The sequence below is a fragment of the Tiliqua scincoides genome, chromosome 1, assembly GCF_035046505.1.
Source record: "Tiliqua scincoides isolate rTilSci1 chromosome 1, rTilSci1.hap2, whole genome shotgun sequence".
NCBI lineage: Eukaryota > Metazoa > Chordata > Lepidosauria > Squamata > Scincidae > Tiliqua > Tiliqua scincoides.
Genome location: NC_089821.1, coordinates 27,034,229 through 27,059,461, shown reverse-complemented (window position 1 = coordinate 27,059,461; position 25,233 = coordinate 27,034,229). Strand labels below are relative to the sequence as shown.

General features: G+C 44.5%; 1 protein-coding gene and 1 pseudogene across 1 annotated transcript in view; both read right to left on the bottom strand.

Moving 5' to 3' along the window:
• ALX4 (ALX homeobox 4) overlaps positions 1-25,233 on the bottom strand; it is an 85,661-nt gene that overhangs the window by 48,795 nt on the left and 11,633 nt on the right. The window lies entirely within an intron of this gene.
• LOC136637109 (5S ribosomal RNA) lies at positions 14,821-14,940 on the bottom strand (annotated as a pseudogene).

Sequence of the window (25,233 nt, the reverse complement as noted above, 5' to 3'; positions counted from 1 at the left end):
ACAGACAGACAGACAGACAGACAGGAGCTAGCAGCACTTTTCAGGGTGCAGGAGCGCATCTCTGGGAAATGGATGTAACCTGTAGTTACCTACAGAAGGGCTGTTCTTTCTACCTCCATGTATTGCTCTGCCTGAATAAAGCAAATATTATAAAGATACCGTAAGCCTCCAGTTATCTCTTCTGACCAGTTCTGGCCGACAGGAACTGGAACTGTTCCTTCTGATTATGGGAAGTTGATGCCAACTCCAAAAGCCTCTAGGTTGTACTTCTGTTCTACAGCTTTGTGTTTAGCTATGATACCACATCTTGGAATTGCCTTATAACTGCTCACTTCATGAGACATGGTGCTAATGTAGCGGACGTCTGAAGAATAGGGCATAAGTGATTCATTTCCAGCATTCCCTCATCCGGTTCACTTCTATGCCAGGTCACAGCTCTGAACAACACTTCTGCACTAGAGACAATGATGGCGTTTTTGGCTGGGGCAGGAGCATCAACTCTCACTGCTGTACCGGCACAACATCAGGACTCCAGAGGTTGTGGTGTTGTGCCATTAGTCTTTTGTTCAGTCCTGCATGTTTCCTTTTGAGCATCAGGTTCTTCTATTCCAGATGGCTCTTAGCTTTCAAATTGGATTGTAAGACTGGTCCAATTCATTGTACTAATGGAAAGAGTACAGGCAATGTTTCAGGGATGTTAAAGGGCACTCCACAATGTCAGGATGTTTTTTTGACTTTATGTGAAATCTGTAGTGAAATCTGGCAACACTGTTTGCCAACTCAATTAAAGAGAGACATTAGGATCTTAAAAACAACAAAGACATGCATTTGTTTCTGTTGTTATGAATAGCTGAGAATGAAACTTTTCACTGGTAAACATAGCATATAACCACTTATTGGTTATGAAACCACTTATTCCAGTAGTTCCCAACTGTGGGTCAGGACCCACTGGTGAGTCACAACCTGATTTCTGGTGGGTTGCCTAAGGGTTACTGTAGCTGCAAATTACCCTGCAAAGAGCTCAGCTCCTGCAGTTTGCAAGGTAGCTGCTAACTGTACTGCTAGGAGCTGAGCTCCTGTAGTTTGCAAGCATGGGTAAATATAGGGAGATAAATGTTTGAGGGTCTCTTTCTGGTTATTATTACTTATAAATAAAATAAAATATTTCTTTCTATATCTCCTTTTTTAAAGACTGGTAAACCCTGATGGGTCCCGATAGAGTGTCATTTTTAAAAGTGAGTTCTGGTGCTAAAAAGTTTGGAAACCACTGACATTCCATTATTGATGGAAATCTGAAGTTTAAAACTATCTAAGTATGCATTAGGGTATATATTTATACATACAGGACCTTCCTAGGAGGTTGGATACACTTAGTATTTCAATGTGTTTTTAGGGTCAAACTGTATGACTGTTTAAAAAAAATCATTGCAGTGGGGACAAGAGCATCAGTGACAGCATGGTACCGTTGTGGGGGAGCATTCTTTTAAAAAAAGTCTATCCTTTTTGCCTGACTATTAACCATCAAAAATCAAAGTTCACTTGCTGATAAACAACAAATTATAGGAAAATTATGGGGTTTTCTTATATAGTATTAAGCAACAGTACAAGTCTAGGCATGTCTACACAGAAGTAAGTCCCAGTGTGTTCAGTGAAACATACTCCCAGGAACAGTGGTGCTGCTGGGGGGTTCAGGTGCAGGCCGCACTGGGTGATATGGATGGGGAGGTGACATCACTACTGGCCAAAATTTTAAAAATCTTGATATTTTCCAAAAATAACCATCATGTTATAAATCATTTGATGTGGAATTTAAGGCAGAAATGTGTATGTATAAGATTGCAGCCCAAGATACACTTTTTGTTTTTAAATCAGTGTAGAATGGACTGTTGTGTATTAAATGATCCAACCTATAGCAGAAGAATAAGCTGTGAAGGGGATGATAGGGCACTGATCCTTGATGTGAAGCTAAAGGCACTACAAATACACAAGTCTGTTCCTTTAATCTTCTTTGAAATACTGGAAAGTCTGTTGTGGTACTTCATGTCACAAATCACTGTGTGGGCAAAAGAAGGTCACTTTGTTCTTCTTAGGTTCTCACTTTCCTACATTACTACTCTGATACTGTAATATCAAGGCGGAAACATGGGAAGCTCGCACACAGATGAAGCTTGAATCAAACAGGCAGGATAAATGCTGAAGACCACACTGTACAGAAGCAGTACCAGACTTGTATTGCTAAGTTTAAGAGCTATTTCACTAAGTGCCTCTGTTTGAGTTATCCTTTGATCAGCCAATATGCTTTGAACAGAACCTGGTTTGCATACAACAGCTGTACAATATAATCCAAAATAATAAAAGCATGACCAACTTTATTGTAGCCTATGATTGTTATTTATTGTGGCCTATGATCGTTATTTCCACTTTAGGGCTACATCAGCATCATTCTTTTCCACACTGTCTTTCCCCAGACTGTGTCTGAAAAAGACTAATGCTGTCCAAAGTCAAAGCTTCAACTGAAGATAAGAACATAAGAACAGCCCCACTGGATCAGGCCATAGGCCCATCTAGTCCAGCTTCCTGTATCACACAGCGGTCCACCAAATGCCCCAGGGAGCACACCAGATAACAAGAAACCTGCATCCTGGTGCCCTCCCTTGCATTGGCATTCTGACATAGCCCATTTCTAAAATCAGGAGGTTGCACATACACGTCATGGCTTGTAACCCATAATGGAGTTTTCCTCCAGAAACTTGTCCAATCCCCTTTTAAAGGCATCCAGGACAGATGCCGTCACCACATCCTGAGGCAAGGAGCTCCACAGACCGACCACACGCTGAGTAAAGAAATATTTTCTTTTGTCTGTCCTAACCCTCCCAATACTCAATTTGACTGGATGTCCCCTGGTTCTGGTGTTATGTGAGAGTGTAAAGAGCATCTCTCTATCCACTTTATCCTTCCCATGCATAATTTTGTATGTCTCAATCATGTCCCCCCTCAAGCGTCTCTTTTCTAGGCTGAAGAGGCCCAAACGCCATAGCCTTTCCTCATAAGGAAGGTGCCCCAGCCCAGTAATCATCTTAGTCGCTCTCTTTTGCACCTTTTCCATTTCCACTATATCCTTTTTGAGATGTGGCGACCACAACTGGACACAATACTCCAGGTGTGGCCTTACCATCGATTTGTACAACGGCATTATAATACTAGTCGTTTTGTTCTCATTACCTTTTCTAATGATCCCAAGCATAGAATTGGCCTTCTTTACTGCTGCCGCACATTGGGCCGACACTTTCATCGACCTGTCCACCACCACCCCAAGATCTCTCTCTTAAAGTGAAGATCTCTTCACTTAAAGGTCTGACACTTAAAGGTGGTCTGGTGCTGTGGTCTACAAGCCCTGTCTTTTGCTTCACTGTTGTCTCTGGTCAGATAGGTTTTGCAGTGTTTTGAAACACCGCAAAACCACTACAGAATCTGTAAACAGAGATCATAGAGAGCCAGGATGGTGTAGTGGTTGGGAGCTGGACTTAGACCTGCAAGATCCAGGTTCCTGGATGACCTGGGGCTATGTCTCAGCTTTAATTATTTCACAGGGTTGTTGTGAGGACACAAGGGGGGGAGGAACCATGTGCACAGCCCTGAGCTCCTTGGAGGAAGGGTAGTATAAAAATGTGAAAAATAAAATAAATAAAAATATGTACCCACAGGAAAGGCAATGATACTGCTATCAGCTATCTTCATGAGTGCAAAGTGATTTGGTGCCTAAATTAGAAGGGCAAATATCACACTTCCAGGATATCAATAATCCCACTGCTGCTGGGCTGCTGCTGTTCTTGGTTTTTGCAATATTTTTTACTCTTATTTTTTCCTCCCTTAAAAAGCCTGGCTTTCTGTTCAATACCCCTATTTAAAAAAATTTCTTATTTTCCACAATTGCTTGAGAGCCCAATCCTGAGCTCTTGGCACCAGCCCTGCGCTGGTGCTAAATGTTGTGAATGTGCCATAAGGTACATCCATGACACTCAGCGCAGGGTCAGCACTGGCCCCGGCTCAGCGCCGGTCTGTGCTGAGCCCAGTGCCAGCAGGAGGCCTGTTGCATACCACCTGGAGCAAGGGAAGAGCTCCAGGAAGCAGAGAGATCGGTCAGGGCAGGGGGAGGCATTCTGGGGCAGGGGGAGGGCAGGGAGTGGGGGAAGAACCATGGTGGAAAGGTAGTGGGATCGGCAAAGCTCTTCTGGCAAAATAGCTGGCACAGACTTGAGCGGCCTCATTGCATGGCCTGCACCCTTACCTGGAGAAAAGGGACAAATGAGGAGACACTGAGGAGATGCCAGTGGCTGCCCAGCATGTATAGGATGCAGTGGCAGCCATTTTGGTGCCGCTCCTCAGCTCAGGAGGGCTGTGAATTGCATGGTCAGTCAGTGACACCTTGCATCATAACCAATATCATTCTGAATGAGATCTTATTGGCTGTACTGATCAATCAGTTTCTGGAGGAAAAATCTATTATGGGGTACAAGCCATGATGTATATGCACAACCTCCTGATTTTTGAAATGGGCTATGTCAGAATGCCAGATGCAAGGGAGGGCACCAGGATGAGGTCTCTTGTTATCTGGTGTGCTCCCTGGGGCATTTGGTGGGCCGCTGTGAGATACAGGAAGCTGGACTAGATGGGCCTATGGCCTGATCCAGTGGGGCTGTTCTTATGTTCTTAATGAGATCTTTTTTCCTGGAGATGTGGTGAGATCCTGCTTTGTTGTTGTTGTTGTCGCTACAAAATATCATATTCTGTTTGGTAAATGGTGTCTGCCTATGGACACCTTCTTATCTACAAATGCCACCCAGGGAAGGGTTGTCTGAGTTATGATGGAACATTTTTATGAAGAATACTAATAACGTGTGATGAACAAGAAGGGTTAAAATCAGATTATGATGAAACTGCTATTCTAAAGGAGATATTTGTTTCAATGTGAACCCTGTGTTGTTGTTGTTTGGCTGGTTTCAGAAAAAGCCAGGCAACTCATAATAACCATTGCAAATTACACCCATTGCATACTTCAAAAAGGACTCTGAAAACCACTAAATCTGAGCATGGATCTACAATCCTTTGCAGTATATTTGCTTCTTTAGGCTGTAATCCTATCCACACTTAGCTGGGAGTAAGCCCCATTGACTGTAGTGGGACTTCTGAATAAACATGCATAGGATTGGGCTCTTAAAAGCATTATTTTGAGCCTTGACTCCAGCATACATGCTATAGGTTGTTTTCTGAGACTGCTCATTGCCAAAGAAAAGCAGCCATAAAGCACCATAACAACAAATCACCACATTGATTTCCTTTCTACTTGAATGTGCTACCTTAGCAGCAATTGATTGCAGGAAAGTTTGGGTTAGCAATATTACCAAAACCAATGGGCATTCTCCTTAAGAGGGAAGAGACTCAAGTTGCCACATACCCTTTTCTTACTATAGCACGTAACTCCTGTGAATAGGGTATTATACATTCCTAGTCATGCTGGCCACATGACCACGGAAGATGTCTTCGGACAACACTGACTCCCTCAGCTTAGAGACAGAGATAAGCACCGTCCTCTAGAGTCAGACACAACAGTGAAACCTTTACTTTTACCTTTAATTAATGAACTAATAATTGATTATTAATCATAGGCTTGTGAGTGCTAATTATTGCTGCCCTCTTAGGGAAGTATGTGTATTGCCCGTGGAACTGGTGTAATCAATGTGAGGACAATCAACAGGAAGTTGTGCAAGTCTTCTAAACTTTTGATTGTCAGGTTTGATCCTATCCCTGCATCCTGGAGAGTGCATTCAATGGGACTTCCTCTCCACTAAGAATGAACAAACTGGCAATCTTTGGCCTGCACCTTGCATTCGACTCTTGATTCAAACCAAGTACATAAAATCATTTTTTTTTCCAAACAAAAATATTTCTCAATGTTTTCATAAATAATAAGGAACAATATTTTGTTTGGAAACTGATTTCAGATGCATTCAGATGCATTGCCAGAATCAAGAGACATATGCAAAAGGTGAAAACCAAAGAAATCTAGTTACACCTAAGGATGCCGTTTCTATGCATTAATTATTTCCAGAAAGATTCATTGTACAGTATTCATTTTAATCATTTGGAGTATGATCCAACTAAAGATAAGTACAGCACTTTTACATCCCACTGATTTCAACAACAGAATCAGTCTCTCTCAGTAAGATAAGTAGGACTTAAATGTATTTAATTTCTGCTGCATTGTATTCTTAATTTCTTGCATTACTAAGGGAAAAGTAACAAGACACACTGATAATTAATAGTTCCCTCTGCATTTGAGTCGGCATGCTCTTGACCTCCTCAGTTGCTACTTGTGCCTAAAAATCATAGGTGGCCTGTTAGAAAAAACCTCAAAAGCCACAATCTGGTAATATCTTTATTAGGACCGACCACAATGACATACAGTTGCAAGTAGTAAGCTTTCAAGTTCTCCAGAACTCCTTATTAAGCTGGAAACTCAACAAAGCCAAAAGAAAGCAGTCAGGGAGGAAACTGGGCAGGTTGGAGGAGCCCAACTGCTTGTAGTTTAAGTCTTAAAATGGAGTGTAGGAGGAACGATGCAGATTTTTCAATTTAAATGATTGTCATCACAGTCCTGAACAGAGTTAGGGCCTCCTGAGCTCGCTATTTCAGTAGGCTTTTGCATGGATGTGCTGGATTGAAGCCACCTTTTCTTAAGGACCCAACTAGACAGGACGTGGAATGATCCCTTTTAAAAAAAAAATACTGATTGCATTATTAGATGCATCATAAGAGATGCATAATTCTAAGTCTTTAAAAAATGTGTGTGTGTGTGAGAGAGAGAGAGGGGGGGGGAGAAATGCTTGATGACTCCCAGTGCCCCTTACACAGTCTAAACAAATATTTATTTAAATTACTCAAAATGCCCCAGTCTTTTTATATGTATCCCAGAAGAGCACCATAAAACATCTACAAACAGGATTCCATTAACCTTTGCTGCCCTGAGTTAGAGGAGCATATTTCAACAGCAGTTAAATTGAAGTTTAATAAACTCTTGGCCTCTGCCAGCTCCCTCCTTCTTCTCTTCATTCCCCTCCTCCTTTGCCTCCTCCTGCCTTTCCAGCATGACTTACTGCACTGGCATTCTGTCTGAACAGCAGCTGCCAATATGGAGGACTCATTAGCATGGCTCTAGTTTCTGATCTAAATAGTGTGGCACCTGAGAGTGTTCCATCAATCACAACCCTAAATGGTTGCTACAATGTCACACCTCTTATTTTTTTCCGTTGGGGAGAGGAGCCCGCTCTTTGAAGAGTTCCCCCGTGCCTCTGCCATTATTTTCCTCGAGTTGCACATGTGAAGGTGGACAGTGGTTGGATGGTCTACTGGAGCAGTTGCAACTGTTACCCTAAATGTGCTCAATCTTGTCTGATCTTGGAAGCTAAGCAGGGTCAGGCCTGGTTAGTACTTGGATGGGAGACTGCCTGGGAATACTGGGTGCTATAGGCTTATACCATAGTCTTTCGAGACTGAAGATTGCCAACCATTTTTCTCAAAAGATTTAGGGATCAGGTCAAAGAATTACCTGCACCCAGATAAATCAATTGTGTTGTTTTCTTTCCTGCATGGTATCATAAAGTATCATAAAGTAGGACCAATCAATTCATAGGACCAATCAATTCTGTTTTCTCGATTAGAGAAAATCAACAGCCTAAGTGTTCATCCAGGGCACTGGTTCAAAAGGCACTGGTTCCCATGAATCAGAAGCCTGGTTCTTTACATGCACCAAGCATGTAGCAGTGTTTCTCAAACAGTGGGTTGGGACCCACTAGGTGGGTCATGAGCCAATTTCAGGTGGGTCCCCATTCATTTCAATATTCTATTTTTAATATATTAGACTTGATGCTACCGTGGTATGTGACTGCATTTGGGGATATGTCACAGATCTATACTTTTAACAGGCTACTACGTATATGCTTTTAACAATGATAGTCAATGGGACTTACTCCTGCATAAGTGCGGGTAGAATTGTTAAAAATTTAAAAGCCTAGAATTGTTAAAAATTTTCATGCTTGATGATGTAACTTCCAGCATGATATCACCTCCGATGGATCCTGACAGATTCTCATTCTAAAAAGTAGATCCTGGTGTTAAACATTTGAGAACCACTGCTTTGTAGTGTTGTGGGGGGGGGGGGGTGCCCTCACCCCACTCCCACCTAAGACGGTCTAAAGCCTGCCTTGGTCACTGTTGGTTGGCAACCTTCAGTCTCGAAAGACTATAGTATAAGCCTACAGCACCCGGTATTCCTAAGCAGTCTCCCATTCAAGTGCTAACCAGGTCTGACCCTGCTTAGCTTCCGAGATCAGATGAGATCTCACTGTTGATAAATGAGGAAACTGTTCCTCAGGGTCTGGAAACATGGTAAAGAGAAAAGTTTCTCAGAATGTATTGTGAATGTCATGATTTTAGACATTTAGATATTAAACAGTCCCAGGACTTCTGATGAAATCATGAGAACAGACATGAATCACCCTGCAGAAGAGGATTAATAGGGGTGGATAATGTCAGTGGAGCACCTTGCATTCTGTCCTCAATGCATATTAGGTTGAATGTCTATCCGGTGAGCCATCCAGTCCCACACGTTTGGTTAACCATACATCAACAGTAGAGAAACTATAACCGGAACAGTGAAGAGCTCCTAAATGCAGCAAACAAAGTACTTAATGGTACAAAATGGCAAAGTCAAGACTGAACAAGCTGGAAGAGATGGACTGAGATTGGCTGAGAAAGAAGGTGACTGAGAGTCAGGCTGGATATGGTGAAAAGACAATGCAAAGTCAGGCCTTATGGTTTCACAGGAAGGGTTTTTGTTTTTTTTTATAAACAAAACCTGACCTAAGCAAGCATAAATATTCTAGCTAGGAGCAATCCATCACAGCCTAAAGCCAAGGTTTAATCAGTGGCTTAATCAGTGGCTAACATATTCATAAAGGGAAAATTAAATCAGTTCTAATTGCAGAGACTAGGGAGCAGACTAACAAATAACATCATGTCCGCTTGGGCAGAATATCTCAGAGGACTTGTCTTGGTAAACAACCATCATCCTGGAGCTCCAACATGGAAGGAACTAGGAAAGACAATTTGAACTGGATTCCAGTTTGAGTTGACTCAATTTGAGTCTACTCAGAATCTACTCAGACTGGATTCCAGAGAAACCTGATGGCCTGGATTGTGTTATCCTGAGATGAAGAAACTGTTTAGGATTTCAGTTCCATGGGCAATGAGACTCTTTGGTCTATTCAGCCTTTTCTATTTGCTGAAATTCCTTGCTCAGTTTCTTCAACTTCTTAGAGATCACAACCAGACAGCAGACTACCACAGTCAGGAATAATCTAACCAGTGGCATGGAGATACAGGCAATTAAGCTTATCTTGGTAGGACTTGGTGGTTGCATTTTTTTTTCACTCTGATGGTCTGACTTCTATATTTGGGTAGGGAAGAAATTTTAACTAGCCTGTCTCCCTGGTGGTTGTGGTGGCAGGGAAGGTTGTTGGCCCATTCACATACATTGGTTCAAGCGGTTTGTTTCATAAATAAGCACCTTTCTGGAATTTGTCGGCTCTCTATTTATGGTGTCCTATGGTCTGAAAAGTACCATGGGTGGTGGGTGGTCCAGCTTTGCAGTAATAGCTTAAATTAAGGTCATTGGTTCCTTTAGTGTAGTAATGCTATTACTCTCTTGCTATTATGAACTTGATGGTCCTACAGCTGAACATGATTTTTTTGTACTTTTGAGTTGCCATGGGTGAAAATGTTCTCTCTCTCTCTCTCTCTCTCTCTCTCTCTCTCTCTCTCTCTCTCTCTCTCCTGGGCATGTGCAAAGGGCTATTTTGCTCTTTTCCTAAGGAGGCATGGTAGACCTACCTAGTATATCTAGGATTACAGGATCAGATTTTCAGTTATAGCTTCCTAACAACCACGAACCACAGCATATCCATGTTTAAAATCAAGCACAGACATCAAACCACAAGAAGATACTATGTATATTAGCTTCCCAATGCATCACTCTGGGCCAAAAATTATATACATACTGCCTTTCACACACACGTTATAAGGGAGAGGTTATTTCCAATACATGCACCCTATAGGAACAACAACATGGAAGCAACAACGGTGGTCATTTAGGACCACTAACAATAACTTTGCTACTACTAAAGAATGTCAACCAATTGGAAATCAATGTCAGCAGTTCATTGGGGTAGCATACTATTTTTGTTTGACATGTAATATTTTAAAACATGTATTGGGAAAAGACTGACTAATGGCACAATCCTATTCAATTGCTGTGTTGGTGGAACACATGTTCCACTGTCACACTGTGGCAAAAGCACTGCAAAGCACTTTCTGACAGCACAGACAGCAGGCATGCTGGCAGCAAGGACAGAGCCTTCCTGTGTGTGCCCACAGTCGAAGGGACACCTGCCAGACCAGGTAAGTCTGGTCCAGGGGTGGGGGAAGCATGGTGAGAGGGTTGAATGGGCAGCAGAGGATAGAGACAAGGGGGGTAGGCGGATTGGGCTGTGGAGGGAGGTGGCATCAGTGGTGCTGGTGTGCACCATATCCACCCCCCTTCCTGGGCCTGATCCATCTGCACAGATCAAATGTGAACTTCCACCGATTATATAGCTGGTGCAGGCTCATGTTGTTGCAGCTGCTGGGGCTTATCCTGGATCAAGGGAACAAATGCCCCCTTACCCTGAGGAGACCTCAAGCAGCCAAAAGCCCCGCCATAAGACAAAGTGGTACCTACACCATAGCTACGCCATAGTGGTAGTGTAGCTAAGCCATCTGATACTTGGGGCAAAAAAATTTTTTACACCCCCCCTCCCCCAGACAGGCTTTCTGAGGTTCAAAGAAGCAGTGCACGGACTCCCCGACCCTTAGAAGGCCTACCACAGACCTTACAAATGCATTTCCGGTTTTCACAAAACCTGGAGGAGTGTTTGTAAGGCCTTTGGCAGGTCTTCCAAAGCAGCCTCCCCGGGCCTCAAGCATCAAGCCTGGGGTAATTCCCCCACCTCCCCTTAGCAACACCACTGCCAGACCAGTTGAGCTGCATTGCTTGTGTGGGGCTGTAGATAGGATTGAGCTCCTTGATCCAAAGACCTACTTTAAGTTGGAAGTATAGGCAGAGAGTTAGACAGAGAGAGGGAGGATGCTGGCAGGTTGACGATGGACAAAGAAAGAGAATGATGTATGATTCCAGGGACAAATAGAAGCTTGGGGAAATTTTGTGCAGGAAAATGGCAAGAAGGAGAACAGGTTGAACAGCTTTCCTGTTGTGCTGTGGTTCCAATCTGCACTGGGTCCCCATTGAGGACATTTATAAACAAGCAGCAGATGTTATTATATGTTTAACGTTTAATCGAGTTTGACTCTCAGAGCACATGATTCACAGACATGAAATCCATTGAGGGGCTGGGCATGGAATGAGTGATTATAATGCATCTCTAGGCACAAAAAATAAACACTGGTCAAATTTAACGGAGCAAAGATGCTAGAAAAAATTCAAGGGCGTGGGCCAGTATGGCAACAGCGTTGTGTATGTCTGCGAGCAGAAAACAATGATGTTCAGAGCAATGATCGCACTGGTCATATTCCACAATATAATGTGCTTCTGTCATGTCAAGAGTATATGCGCAACCAAAATTATAGTACAGTAATTAAGCCTGTAAATGTACAAATGAGATTGCTAGGCCATTAATAAAAATAACATCTATATAGCCCAATACAACAATTACCACCTGTCACATTAACTTCTGTGAGACAAATAGCCACATTTCAGTGTGCAGGCAAGCGTGTACTTAAGCCTGGTGCACACGTTTCTCTTTTCCGTATCAGTACATGAGAATAGTTGGAGATGCTTGCATATACCAAAAAAATGCATTATGTGAAACATCTCTTGTTTCCAAGGGAACATGTCGAGGGCTGGGGTACTAAGAACATAAGAACAGCCCCAGTGGATCAGGCCATAGGCCCATCTAGTCCAGCTTCCTGTATCTCATAGCGGCCCACCAAATGCCCCAGGGAGCACACCAGATAACAAGAGACCTGCATCCTGGTGCCCTCCCTTGCATCTGACATAGCCCATTTCTAAAATCAGGAGGTTGCGCATACACATCATGGCTTGTAACCCCTAATGGATTTTTCCTCCAGAAACTTGTCCAACCCCCTTTTAAAGGCAGCGTATATGCAAGTGAAGGCTTGGGATGCAGGGACATAGATAGAATTGCTTTGAAGTTTTTTAAAGGCACATGCTGGCCCTCCCTCCCTGCCCATTTCCGTTTTCCCAACTGTTTTGAGATATGCCTATCTCCAGGGGTCTGGAAAGAATGAAATTAAGGAAGACGAAGAAGAGATAAACATTTTAGATTCCAATAGATGAAAGATACTGGAATGCACAGCAGGAAATCGGAAGAGGGGGGAGTTTGCCAGCATTGGCAGAGACTGACTCTCAAACTATCCCCAGAATCCAAAGTCTTAGGAATGTCTGATGGGGGAACTTGTCCATTTTGTCTCTATGTTCATTTGCTAAACCAATTACTATACATTCCCTCTCGGCTTTGCTTGCAGTTATGTTGGAATCAGGCAAGATCTTCAAAAGAGCAAAGAGACCATTTTCCGTTTGTGGCATTTTTGCGAGATGGTTTAACTTTTGGATAGTATTTTCTCACAAGGATTGATGGCATCAGATTCAAATGATGCCATTCCAGGCTGTGAAACATTTGGAAAGATACAGATGGGATTTAGGTAATGGAGCCTCTGCAGATGCTATCAAGTCGCCCTTTCTCTTGCATAATTCGCCATTTAGAACTATGCAAACATGTAGGTTTATTTCTGTAGGTGTTTGTGGCAACATAAATATTCTACAGGAATGGTGGTGCTACAGTGTGATTTTGCGCATGTGTCCATCGAAAGAAATCCCACTGAATTGCAGGCAACTGTGTACAGGACTATAGCCTTAGGGCCTAATTCTATCCAACTTTCAACTGCCTGTGCAGCTGCAATGCAGACCCAAGGCAAGGAAACAAATGTTCCCTTACCTTGTGGAGGCCTCCATAACTACTCTCCCACCACAGGATGCAGCGCACACCCCATTGGCATGGCTGCACCAGGGCTAGAAATTTGGATAGGATTTGGCCTAGTTCATTGCAGCAAAAACAGCAGAGAGTCTTGTGGCATAAGCATTCTTCCAAGCAATGGCATCACTAGGAGGTTGCAGGAGGTGCAGGCCACATCAGGTGACACACACGGGGAGGGGGTGACACCACTACTCACCAACATTTTTTAAATCTTGGCATTTTTAAATAATGCCATCATATTATATATCATTGAACGTGTAATTTCATGTGGAATGCAATCAAATAACCCATGTTGAAACATCTCTATTCTATCAAAAGTTATAGCCAAAAAACCAGTAGGGCGGGGAAATGGTGCATCACCACGCCCACCACCCAATGACAATTGAGCACACGCTTAATTCTCTTATTGAAATCAATGTGATTTATGAGTAAGGAACTCTCTGGATGAGACGAAGATCATTTAGATTCGCAATTTTTCTCTAGCAAGGTTCAGCCTAGAAAAGAGACTCCTGAGGGGGGACATGATTGAGACATACAAAATTATGCAGGGGATGGACAGAGTGGATAGGAAGATGCTCTTTACACTCTCACATAACACCAGAACCAGGGGACATCCACTAAAATTGAGTGTTGGGAGAGTTAGAACAGACAAAAGAAAATATTTCTTTACTCAGCGTGTGGTTGGTCTGTGGAACTCCTTGCCACAGGATGTGGTGATGACATCTGGCCTGGACACCTTTAAAAGGGGATTGGACAAGTTTCTGAAGGAAAAATCCATTACGGATTACAAGCCATGATGTGTATGTGCAACCTCCTGATTTTAGAAATGGGCTATGTCAGAATGCCAGATGCAAGGGAGGGCACCAGGATGAGGTCTCTTGTTATCTGGTGTGCTCACTGGGGCATTTGGTGGGCCGCTGTGAGATAAAGGAAGCTGGACTAGATGGGCCTATGGCCTGATCCAGTGGGGCTGTTCTTATGTTCTTATGCTCAATGCCTCTGAATGCACATGCATGGTGTATAGGAGGTGGCCAACCTCTCTACCAGCACTTTCATTCTAGTCTATATTGTGGCCGAAATAAATAAAAACATCTGTCTAACAATGAGACTTGGCTAAAGTATTTTCAAAGCATAGCCCAGCAGTGCTCAAAAACCAGGGACCCTTAGACTGAATTGAGTCCAGGCAGCAAACTCACACATCTGGTGAACTCTGCATGGGATGTTCTTTTTGTAGTGGTTTCATGAATGGCTTCACCGATTTGCCCAGTGCCCAGAGAGCCAAATAATGTTTTGACTATTAGTTGTACAGCCCCATCAAAGAACATGACACGTTACACAGAGTGACAAGACAGATGTAGCAGATGCATGAAGCGTTATCCTCAGTTGGTTGATGCATATTATATACGCGGGTACGGGGGTGGGGGGAAGGGTTTGTAAACCATCAATTTGCAAACAGTTTGTTTGAAATTTTCCTCTACAGGAATCTTCAGTCTGATCTTACAAGAGGAATCCTTCCTTCTTGTCAACATGATCCAAACAAACTCCTTTATTTCCATTTTTCTCCATCCAGTTCAAATCTCAGTTCAGGCAAAAGCAGTCACAATACAATCCTATAAATGGTTGGGAACCTTCAATCTCGAAAGACTATGGTATAAGCCTACAGCACCCAGTATTCCCAGGCGGTCTCCCATCCAAGTACTAACCAGGCCTGACCCTGCTTAGCTTCCGAGATCAGATGAGATCCGGCATGTGCAGGGTAACAGTTGCTGCCTACAGGTTCAATCCTATCCAATCTTCCAGCGCCAATGCAGCCATGTCAATGGGTTGCACACTGCACTCTGCGGTGGCGAAGGTAGTCCTGTAGGCCACCTCAAGGTAAGGAAACGTTTGTTCCATTACCTGTGAGCTGGATTGCGGCTGCACTGATGCTGGAAAATTGGATAGAACTGGGCACTAAGTGTGTTTACTCAGAAGCAAATCCTATTGTGTTCAGTGGGGCTACCTCTCAAGCATATATGAACTGGTTGTAGTTCAGCTGGTATGAACTTATGCCAGCCCCTATCTGTCTGCACTCCATTGGTAATTATAAAGAGCCAGGAAGCTTCAGAGTAGGAGTAAGCTTTGGAGTAGGACTTTTGTCCTTATCTACCTCTATTTCTCGCAACTCTGAAACAAGAGACTGAAAACTTCTGTTGGCACTGGAAACAAACCTACAGTTTATTTTTGGAATATTTAACATTTCAACCTAACTAATACATTTTTGAATTCACTGCCCTGATCCAAAAAGCAGTTAAGCCAAGATATTTGATTTCAGCCACTGAACTTGACGGGGCTGTAAATCATCTTAAAACAGGATGCTCTGATCCAGCTGGTTTGTACACAGGCTGTTGACATTTTACATTTCAAGCACCCTGTACCAGTAGAGACTCTGTGTGGGTAGCCAGCACGTCACCCCCATGACGGACCTCCTCCCATGCAAACACTCTGAGCGGTGAGTGTGGAGATGTACCGTTGCCCCACACCGATCGCTTTTTGGCTACAACTTTTGATGGAATAGAGATATTCCAACACTGTTTATTTCACTGCATTCTACATCAAATTACACATTGAATGATATATAACATGATGGTTTATTCGAAAATACTAAGATATAACAAATTCTGGCCAGCAGTGGAGTGGCCTTCCTATGTGCGTCACCTGGTACAGCCCACATCCCCGCACCCCACTATCAATGCCACTGCCCTTTACTGCAAACTAACGTAAAGAAACTAGACTACAGCATAATACATAATAATAATAATAATAATAATAATAATAATAATAATAATAATACAGGTATTTATATACCGCCTTTCTCGGTCCTCAGATTTCTCCTCAGATTTTATTCAAGGCGGTTTACATAGGCAGGCTAATTTAAATCCCCGTAGGGATTTTTACAATTGAAAGAAGGCTCTATCTTTCAAGAGCTACAACAATTCAGATGTTTCGTTCTGATCTGGCCTCCATCCTCCCACGCTCAGAGCAGATGGAATAACTCGGCTCAGCTTGTCAGCTGCTTCAAGGTCGCACAGTGCCGGTGGCCTCGAACTGGCAACCTTCGGATGTTATCTTCAGGCAAATGGAGGCTCAACCCTCTAGACTAGACCTCCTGCCTACTCTCTTCTACAGAGAGTAGAAGAGTGTGGACGTTCTGTCCTCAAGCAACTCACAGCAACTTTACAGGCTTCAGACAGGGATCTTTCCCAGCCCTTTCTGCATGCAAAATGAGTGCTCAGCCACTGACCCATGTTCCGTCCTCAGCACATTTTTTAAAATGCTCTCTTGCATTGCCGTTAATACCTCTGCATAAAAAGCAAATGGCAAAGAAGGTGAAGATTCAGTTAAACCTTTCTCCCTGGTGTGCTCAAGTTCCACCTGCAAGGCATTTTTTTCTTTCCTATAAGGTAGGATTCCAAAGTGGTACCTCCCACTGCACCCGGATGTGGTCTGCTAACCGGACAAAGAGGCACTTCTTCAAGTAGTGCTCCTTTTATATTTAGCAAGGGGAGAGCAATAGCATAGCTAGAAGCTAGAATGTGCACACTAAGTTTTGCAGGGAGCCTCACCATGGCGTGCAAACAGCCCCTCCCCCCAGAGGCATTCTGGGCACAGCCTGGAATAGCTCTGAAGGGGAGAGGCTGTTTGCATGTGTGGTGAGGCTACCTGCAAAACTTAATGCTTTGCACCCTCTCTAGTTATGCCACTGGGGGAGAGTAACTTTTCCTTTTCACCCTAGCACAGTGTCTTTTCTAGTGGTTCTTTGCTGGTATTTCTTCTGCATCTGCAAGAGGGATCTGAAGGCCTTAGGAGTGGACCTCAACAAGTGGGAAACCCTGGCCTCTGAGCTTGGAGGCAGGCTGTGCAGCATGGCCTTTCCCAGTTTGAAGAGACACTTCGCCAACAGGCTGAGGCAAAGAGGCAAAGAAGGAAGGCCCACAGCCAGGGAGACAGACCAGGGACACACTACACTTGCTCCCAGCGTGGAAGGGATTGTCACTCCCGAATCGGCCTTTTCAGCCACACTAGACGCTGTGGCAGAACCACCATCCAGAGCGTGATACCATAGTCTTCTGAGACTGAAGGTTGCCAACTAACTTCTGCATCTTTTTAGATTAGAGCTCTTTTGAGACAGGGAGCCGTTTAGTTATTTGACTTTCTCCTTGTAAACCTTTTCTGTGAAAAGCATAGATAAATACATATTCTCAATGCGAAGGTTTTGCCACAACTCCTTAACGGCTGCCCTATCTGGATTAACTCAATAAAGAATAACTTGGAGTGTGTACAAGCTAATTTTTTGCGGGCAACTCTGGGCCTATCCAGAAGTGCGCCCTACGCAGCATTTTGTTGGGAGACAGGGCAATCAGTCCTAATAACCAGAGCATTAACCATATGTTACTGGTTAAAAATATATTACTACTCGAAGCCTGGAAGCCTCCTACATCTAATGCTATCGGAATCTGATTCTTTCAAATGGGATAAATTGGTGAGGGGAAAAATCAAAACAATTGGACTCTCACTCGATTTCCTGGGCCTGCACTCTTATCCAGTGATTTATAAGATTATAAAACAAAGAGTGCTGGACATTGAGTCCCAAAACCTCCACGAACTGGCTTTGAGAAGTTGTTCCCCCCTTAACTTTTCCATCCCATTATATCATGGTTTCATGGCATCATATCTCTCCTTTATGACCAATCCAATTGAGCAATTTCTTTAGCAAGATTTAATCTGCTGCCATCCATGGTCACAGAGGGGAGGTATAGTAAGTTCCCCTTTGCAGATTGTATCTGCCCCTGCAATCAAGGTCAAATTGAAACCATCCAACATATTCTGTTTTACTGTCCCTGTCATGCTAGTTCCCATTCCATTTATTTGGAACGGTTGATACTTAATAGAGATGGGTATTCTGATCTAGAGAATTTAAAAAATTTTCTCAGTGATTGTACAATTGATATAAGGGAGATGGTTTCTAAATTCTTAGTTTCAGTGTCCTCCAAGTACGCCTAGTCTATCTGCTAAGCCTACTACAGATAATGTTCCGTACCCTATTTTATAGCATCAATTTCTGTTTTTACACTACCCTGTTTTATCTATGTTTTCTCTTGTTAACTGGCTGTTGCCACATGTATTATATATGTATGCCAATAAAGGTTACTGGATTGATTGGATTGGATATTCGTAATGACAATAAGAATTTGTTAAGAAAAAAAATAGCTTTTTCTCAGATCCTTTTGGATCCTGCGAAATGAATGAGTTCTGGGAAGTTGATCACACGGATAGGAAATGCTGGCTAAGGGCCCAATCCTGTCCAACTTTCCAGCACTGATGCAGTTGCACTGCAGCCTTGAGGTAAGGGAACATTCGTTCCCTTACCTCTTGAGGAGGCTTCCATGACTGCTGCCCCACCGTAGGATGCAGTCTCAGTTATGGGGTTGCAGCAACTTACGGGAATGAATGACTGGACTAGAACACCACCAGGTAAAGGGGGAGGCATCTGGTGTACCCATCCAGATACTAGGAGATTGTGTCCTAGTCTGCTCAGGTACTTAGCAATTGTGCTAAAATAGCTTTCACTAGTGCCAGGTTTCATGGTCACTTTTTCTGTTCTCTCTAATAAGAATATTTGATTACAGTGAACAATGCTGGGAAGGCATTGTGGGGGCGGAGAGTGGGCAGCAACAGAGGCAGAGGTGAGAGGATAGGGTCCTGGGAGAGGAGCAGATTGACGGTGGGTCCCCAGTTTCCATACTGTATTTATTTATTTAAGTATTGGGGTCATGGCATGAAAAAGGTTGAAGACCACTGCTTTAAAACACGTTCTACCTCCAACTCACCATGCAACTTTGGGCAGTTTCTTCCCCTCCCCCCCCCCCTCTTCTATGACAACAGGACATATGGATAAGAGAGACTCAGGCTACAATCCTTCCTGCGAGTGACTACAGTGAAACTTCTGAATAAACAGTAGGGTTGCACTATTAAACTGTCACAACATTATTTCCCTCATATGAACATAGGAACCTGCTTTCATAGAGGCAGTGACATTGCTAGGGGGTGTGGGCCGCAACAGGTGATGCAGGGGTGGATGACACATCACTGCTGGCTAAAATTTTTAAAATCTTTGTATTTTCAAATAATACCATCATGTTATACTTGTAAATCAATTGATGCATAATTTCATGCAGAATGCAATGAAACAAACGGTGTTGAAATATCTCTATTCTGTCAAACGTTATAGCAAAAATTAAAAAAAAACAACCAGTGGAGACAGGGCAATGGTACATCCGCTACCTGGGGAATTGTCCCACCTATTCCATGAGAGGAAGTCCTTAGGGCTGGGCTCCCAAACCTAGTGGCGCCACTGCATATAGGGAGGGCAATGGCTAGAGTACAGCATTTGCTGTGCATGTTCTCACATTCAGTTCAGGAGATGCCCAGGAAAATTCCTCTTGGAACCCTGGAGAACTGCTGCCTGCCTTCGACAGACCAATGGCCTAATTCTGCATCTTGTGTTTATCTAAATTGTGTTTGCTATCATCACGTCTGTCACTGTTTGATGTACTGTTTTTGAACTCTCCTTTTTGGCGAGCAACTCCTAGTTGAAAAGTAGGATTTAAAAAATCTAGAAAATGAACAAATGAATGAATATTTATATTGACTGACAGTGGCATAACAGGTGTTCAGTCAGGAGTCTTTTGCAGCCCTACCAAAGATTGGGCCTTGGACCTTCCCAATGTATTATAGCCTATGCGCTACACTATGGAACCCAGGCAACTGTAATTCTATGAGGGGCTTCCCAGAGATTTCTCAGCACTATCACCAAACTACAATTCCCAGGATTCTTTGGAGGAAACCATGGCAGTTTTAAGAATGATATGAGTGATAAGTAAATCTGCAACATGGATTAGGATCTTAGAAACTCCCTGATGACATCCCTGTTGTAATGATTTTCTAAATGCCATAGAATCAGACATGTCTGCAAACGAGGTGGAGAAAAGGATGTAACTGGCAAGACCTCTTAGCATCAAGTCTTGGCAAGCAGAACCCCCAAGGCTTACCTCTGTCCTGCAATGGAAACTTATCATGGATTTGTATGGAAAAAGAATACAGGCTAGGAGAGACTGAGGTCTGTAAATTAACTCTCCCTAAATCCTGAGTGCATTAACTTGGAGGCTGGGAAGCTGAGTCAAAACATCTCTCTTGATTCACAACTTGTTTTGAGCAGTCACCCAGAAAGGCAGCCTGTGAATCACTCCAGCAGTCTGGTTAGTCATGCAACCACACTGAAGGCACACTCAAAAGGCAGCACAAAATAAACAGCCTGCAGGCCCAGATCTCTCTCTCTCTCTCTCTCTCTCTCTCTCTCACACACACACACACACACACACACACAAACACAAACACACACACACAAGTTAATATGTGCTGTGTGGCCTCCATACATCTTTGCATACATCCTAGAAGACACATTTGGGAGCCATCCCGGCATCTACTTTTCACCCAGTAGGTTCCTCCTTCTCCATCTGCTCTGCAGTGGGTGGCTTGCTATCAAAGGCAGACCAAGCTGAGCTTCTCCTTCTCCCCTCCTGGTTTTTTTTGTTTGTTTGTTTTTTTGCCTTGGCAAAGCCTTTGCTGAGCCCCAGTGAGAAAAGTTTGGGGAGAAAGCGAACTGGATTCCAGAGCAGGGCAACTGGAAAATAAGCAGGCCAAGTGGGAAAGGAAACTCTCTTTTTTTTTGCTCTTATTTTTTTTTTCTTGTCCCTGCCTAGGAAAGGAAGAATGTGCCGAGAGAGGCAAGGGGGGAGGTCTGGAAGTGGAGCTGGTTTGACACATCACTGCTCCAAACAGGATCCCATCCCAGCTTTGAAGGCTGCCAAATCCAGAGCAACAAAAGCTGCTGTGCAAAGGCAAGAGCCACCAAGAAAGCTTTCCAGGGAAAGTCCTACCTTTGGGGCCCCTGCTTGCTGGTGCCAGGCTCCCACAGGCTCGCTGCATCTTGCGCCCAGGCGGAAAGGGGCTCCGATGGCTCCAGGCGGAGAAGGACCGACTCCCAGCTCAAGGCGACTCCGGCCAACTTTCAAAGCCAACTCCTTCTCCTCCCCTCTTCTTTGGCTGGGAGGATACTGGAGCCGTTCGAATGACCGGTCTGGCGACCCCTATTGTGCAAGAGGGAAGGCGAAGGCGCAGAGCCGCGCCAGGAGTCTCCACGTCCTCGCCGAGCGCTCAAAGGTGGCAGCTCGGAAAGGATCGCGGCGGCCGAAACGAAGCGCAGTCGCCAGTTCGAATCCAGCCGGCTTCAGTGGCGTAGCTAGAGGGGGGGGCAAGGCACTAAGTTTTGCAGGGAGCCTCACCGTAGCGTGCAAGTGTCGGCAGTCTCTTTTTGGCCTGCCCTCCTAAGTAAACTTTTTCTCCTAAGTAATCCCGAAGTCAGCCATTTTCAACCACTGTGCCGTGAGTGGTCCACAGGTGTGCCACAGGAATTTGGGGAAAAGTCATTTATTAATAGGACCAATGGGAGATGTAAGCCCCCACTGGCAGCATGGTGTGCCTTGTCAATTGTCAAAAACTTGGTGGTGTGCCTTGGCCATTTTAGTGCCTTGTCAGCGTGCCATGGAAAAGGTTGACAATCACTGTCCTAAGCAATGGGGAGGGGGGCATGCAGCACAATGAGGTATAAAGGACATGACAGAGACTTGAGGTAGTCCAATGAACCTCCTCCCTTCAGTCTGCAGCTGGGGAACTGACTGACTGACTGATCTATCATCACCATCATTGTAATTATTAACAACAGTATTTATATACCACTTTTCAACGAAAAGCTCACAAAGCGGTTGCAGAGAAAACCAACCAATAATGGCTCCCTGTCCCAAAAGGACTCACAAGCTAAAAAGATGCAAAAGAACACCAGCAGACAGAAAGGACATTGACGGGTTGAGGAGGGCCAGTTACTCTCCCTCTGCTAAATAAAAGAGGAGCACCCACTTAGAAAGTGCCTCTTACCCAGTTAGCAGGGTGGATCTATCTATCTAATACCCTTCCGACTATCCTTGCAAGCAGAAAGCTAACACAGCAGGGAAAGGGCTGGACTAGAACCTTTCTCACTGATGAGCTAGGTTTGCAATACGTAGACTTTACCATCAGAGGCAGAGTTTTCAAAAATGGTACCTCCCACTTTCATTGAGAGGTGATTGGGGCCCCCGCCATACATTCACCAATGAGGAAAGATCCTCTTAGGGACAATGTAAATGGCTGATTCCCCTACACCCCATTGCTTTCTATGATGAAAGGCTGAAAGAAACTCTTCTGAGAAAGCCCCACCTCCTTAATTAAGGAGCTTCTCTGCTGTGTCTAGCCTGCGATCATCTCGAACCCCAAACGCACCCTAGAAGTATTTCATCGCCTTTGCCATCACCGGCAGCAGGGAATGGGGCTGGGAACTAAGGGAGAGAGCCTGTGGAATCTCCCAGTGCCAACCAGGTGTGTGCCACACACAACTCCCCGGGCATCTGCTGTGATTCAGGGCTCTGTCTCCTATTGCTGAGGGCAGAAGAACCCAGGCTGGGAAACCCAGAGCACATCTTCCCCCAGATTTGCTGAACCAGCTGGCCTCGGTCAAGCAGAGAGAGAAATCTCTCGGAAAAGAGTTCCCAGGACAATGATAAACGTCTGAAAAGGATTTACACCGTGGCCAACGTTTACTTGTAGGGGGGAAAATATTTACTGTATCTTCATAACTGTCTTCTAGAGTTGATTTCCAGTCCCTACACACCCACACACAAACCCTATCTCACAAAACTGCATATTCAGGATCACTTGACACGCATTCATTACATGTTAATCAATATAAAGGGCTGATTCACACGTGCACCTTCGTCACACATGCACACGGATTGCAGTGTGTGAATGCGCCTTCATGCGTCTAAAAGCACAAAGTCCGAGCTTTCCCATCCCTGTTAACGCAACATTTTTCTGGAGTCCGTTCACTGATTCGGGTTCCGTGGAATGAGGCCACAAACCCCTGAGGTGGGACAGTGTGGATCGTACCACGACAGACTGCAGGTGGGTGGTGCCATTTTGGAAAGCCAACTCACATTAAAACCGAAACCAAAAACTCCCTGCAAGTAGAAAATTAGCACGACAGAGAGAAAAGTCCTCTCTGCTCTCTCCCCCTGAGGTGCTAGTTTTCTTCTTGCAGAGCTGTTGATTTGTGGGACTTATTTCCTTTTTTTTAAAAAAAAACAGGAGGAGCATTGGTAGCACAGTCTATGCTACCACAGCAAAATTGTACCACTTCATTCTACTGCGTGTGTACATCCAACCTGAACTGCACATCATCAGGTGTGCATGTCTGCAGGACCTAGAAAGGGAGGATTTTCTAGCGTAGTGGAGTGAGGAAGAACTGGTTGAAGTGATGAGGAACTGGCAAAGAAAAATTTCACTTAAGGGCTAGTATGCTTAAGATAGAATAGTCTGCGAACTATTTCCGTTTCCTGAAAAGTGAATTGGTACGTATGGATTTTGGGATCGATGGAACGCACTGCCACAGGATGTACTGATGGCCTTGAAAGGGGATTGACCACATTGAGGGCTCGTTTGAACGCCATTGTCTGGGACGCAGCAGCGGAAGAGAGCGACTCACCCCCTGCTTGACGTTGGCCACTGTAGGGGACAGCACGGTTCAGTACTAGAAGGGCCATTGGAGGCCAGTAACCAGTAGGACGCTATCTCTGTGCTTGACAAGAACCCTCTTCCGTCCACCATCCGGTTCAAGCCAACAGCTGTGATGCGAAGAAATGCACCATTCACACCAGCACTCACAATGATGGGGAAAGCCCCCCCCCACACAAACACACATTCTCAAATGAGTCCTTTGCTGGCAACCAGTAGCGAATCCGAGGCCATACCGATTCCATCAAACCCGTTATGATGCACTCGACCCCAGCACAGGTGCGAGAAACCAGGGAAATCAATGAGATCAGGCAGACAGACATCGCCGCTTCGTGAACTTCGGTTTGGCTGAAAAGCGCTATATAAGTCTTCGCAATACACAGCATTTGTCATACTTAAACCTCAACCGGATTGGAGAAGCGCGTTGCAATCCACAGCATTTAGGAACTCCTCACTTTCATGGGAGTAAGCCTCATTGACTATTATGAGACTTACTTCTGAGTATACGTGCGTGGATTGGGCTCTCAGTGGCGTCCTTATGATGAGGGGGGAATAAGGGCCCGATCCTATCCAACTTTCCAGGGCCGATGCAGCCCCAATGTAAGGGAACAAACATTCCCTTACCTTGAGGAGGCCTCCGTGTCTGCCCCCCCCCCCACAGGATGCAGCAAACGCCCTGTTGGCAGGGCTGCACTAGCGCTGGAAAGTTGGATAGGATTGGGCCCTAAGAACAGTAACTGCCACAGAGCCCAATCCCATGCATGTCAGAAGTAAACCCCATTAAATTCAATGGGACTTACTCACAGGTAAATGCGGATAAGATTGCTGCCATAACCATGTACTAAAATCCAGAATAGATCATATCTTCAAGTAAATGCTGAAGATCAGTTATAGCGGCATCAGAGGCATCCAGCTGGTCTTTGTCCTCCAGCCAACAGTTCTGTGGCTAGTCGGTTCATGAAGTTGCTCGTAAATTCCTCCCTCCAATCCAGATGGGGGCTGATCTGGACTGGTATGCCGTCAAGGCGAGATTTATTTCCTATAACGATGGTGGATGAAACTAATCACCTTTCAATTCCCTAAGCCTCTTTATCATCATCATCATCCTATACTTTGAACATCAGACAGAATCTCATATTCACTAGGCACGGTTTGAGAACCATGAAGCAGTGGCGTAGCCAGAGAGGGTGCAAAGCACTAAGTTCTGCAGGGAACCTCACCCCAGCGTGAAAGCGGCCCCTTCGGAGCATTTCCCTCCGTTTGTTCCCGCCCCCGCCCTGAATGGCTCCGAAGGGGAGGGGGCCCCTTGCACTCTGCGGTGAGGCTCCCCGCAGAACTTAGTCTTTGCACCCCCTCTGGCTACGCC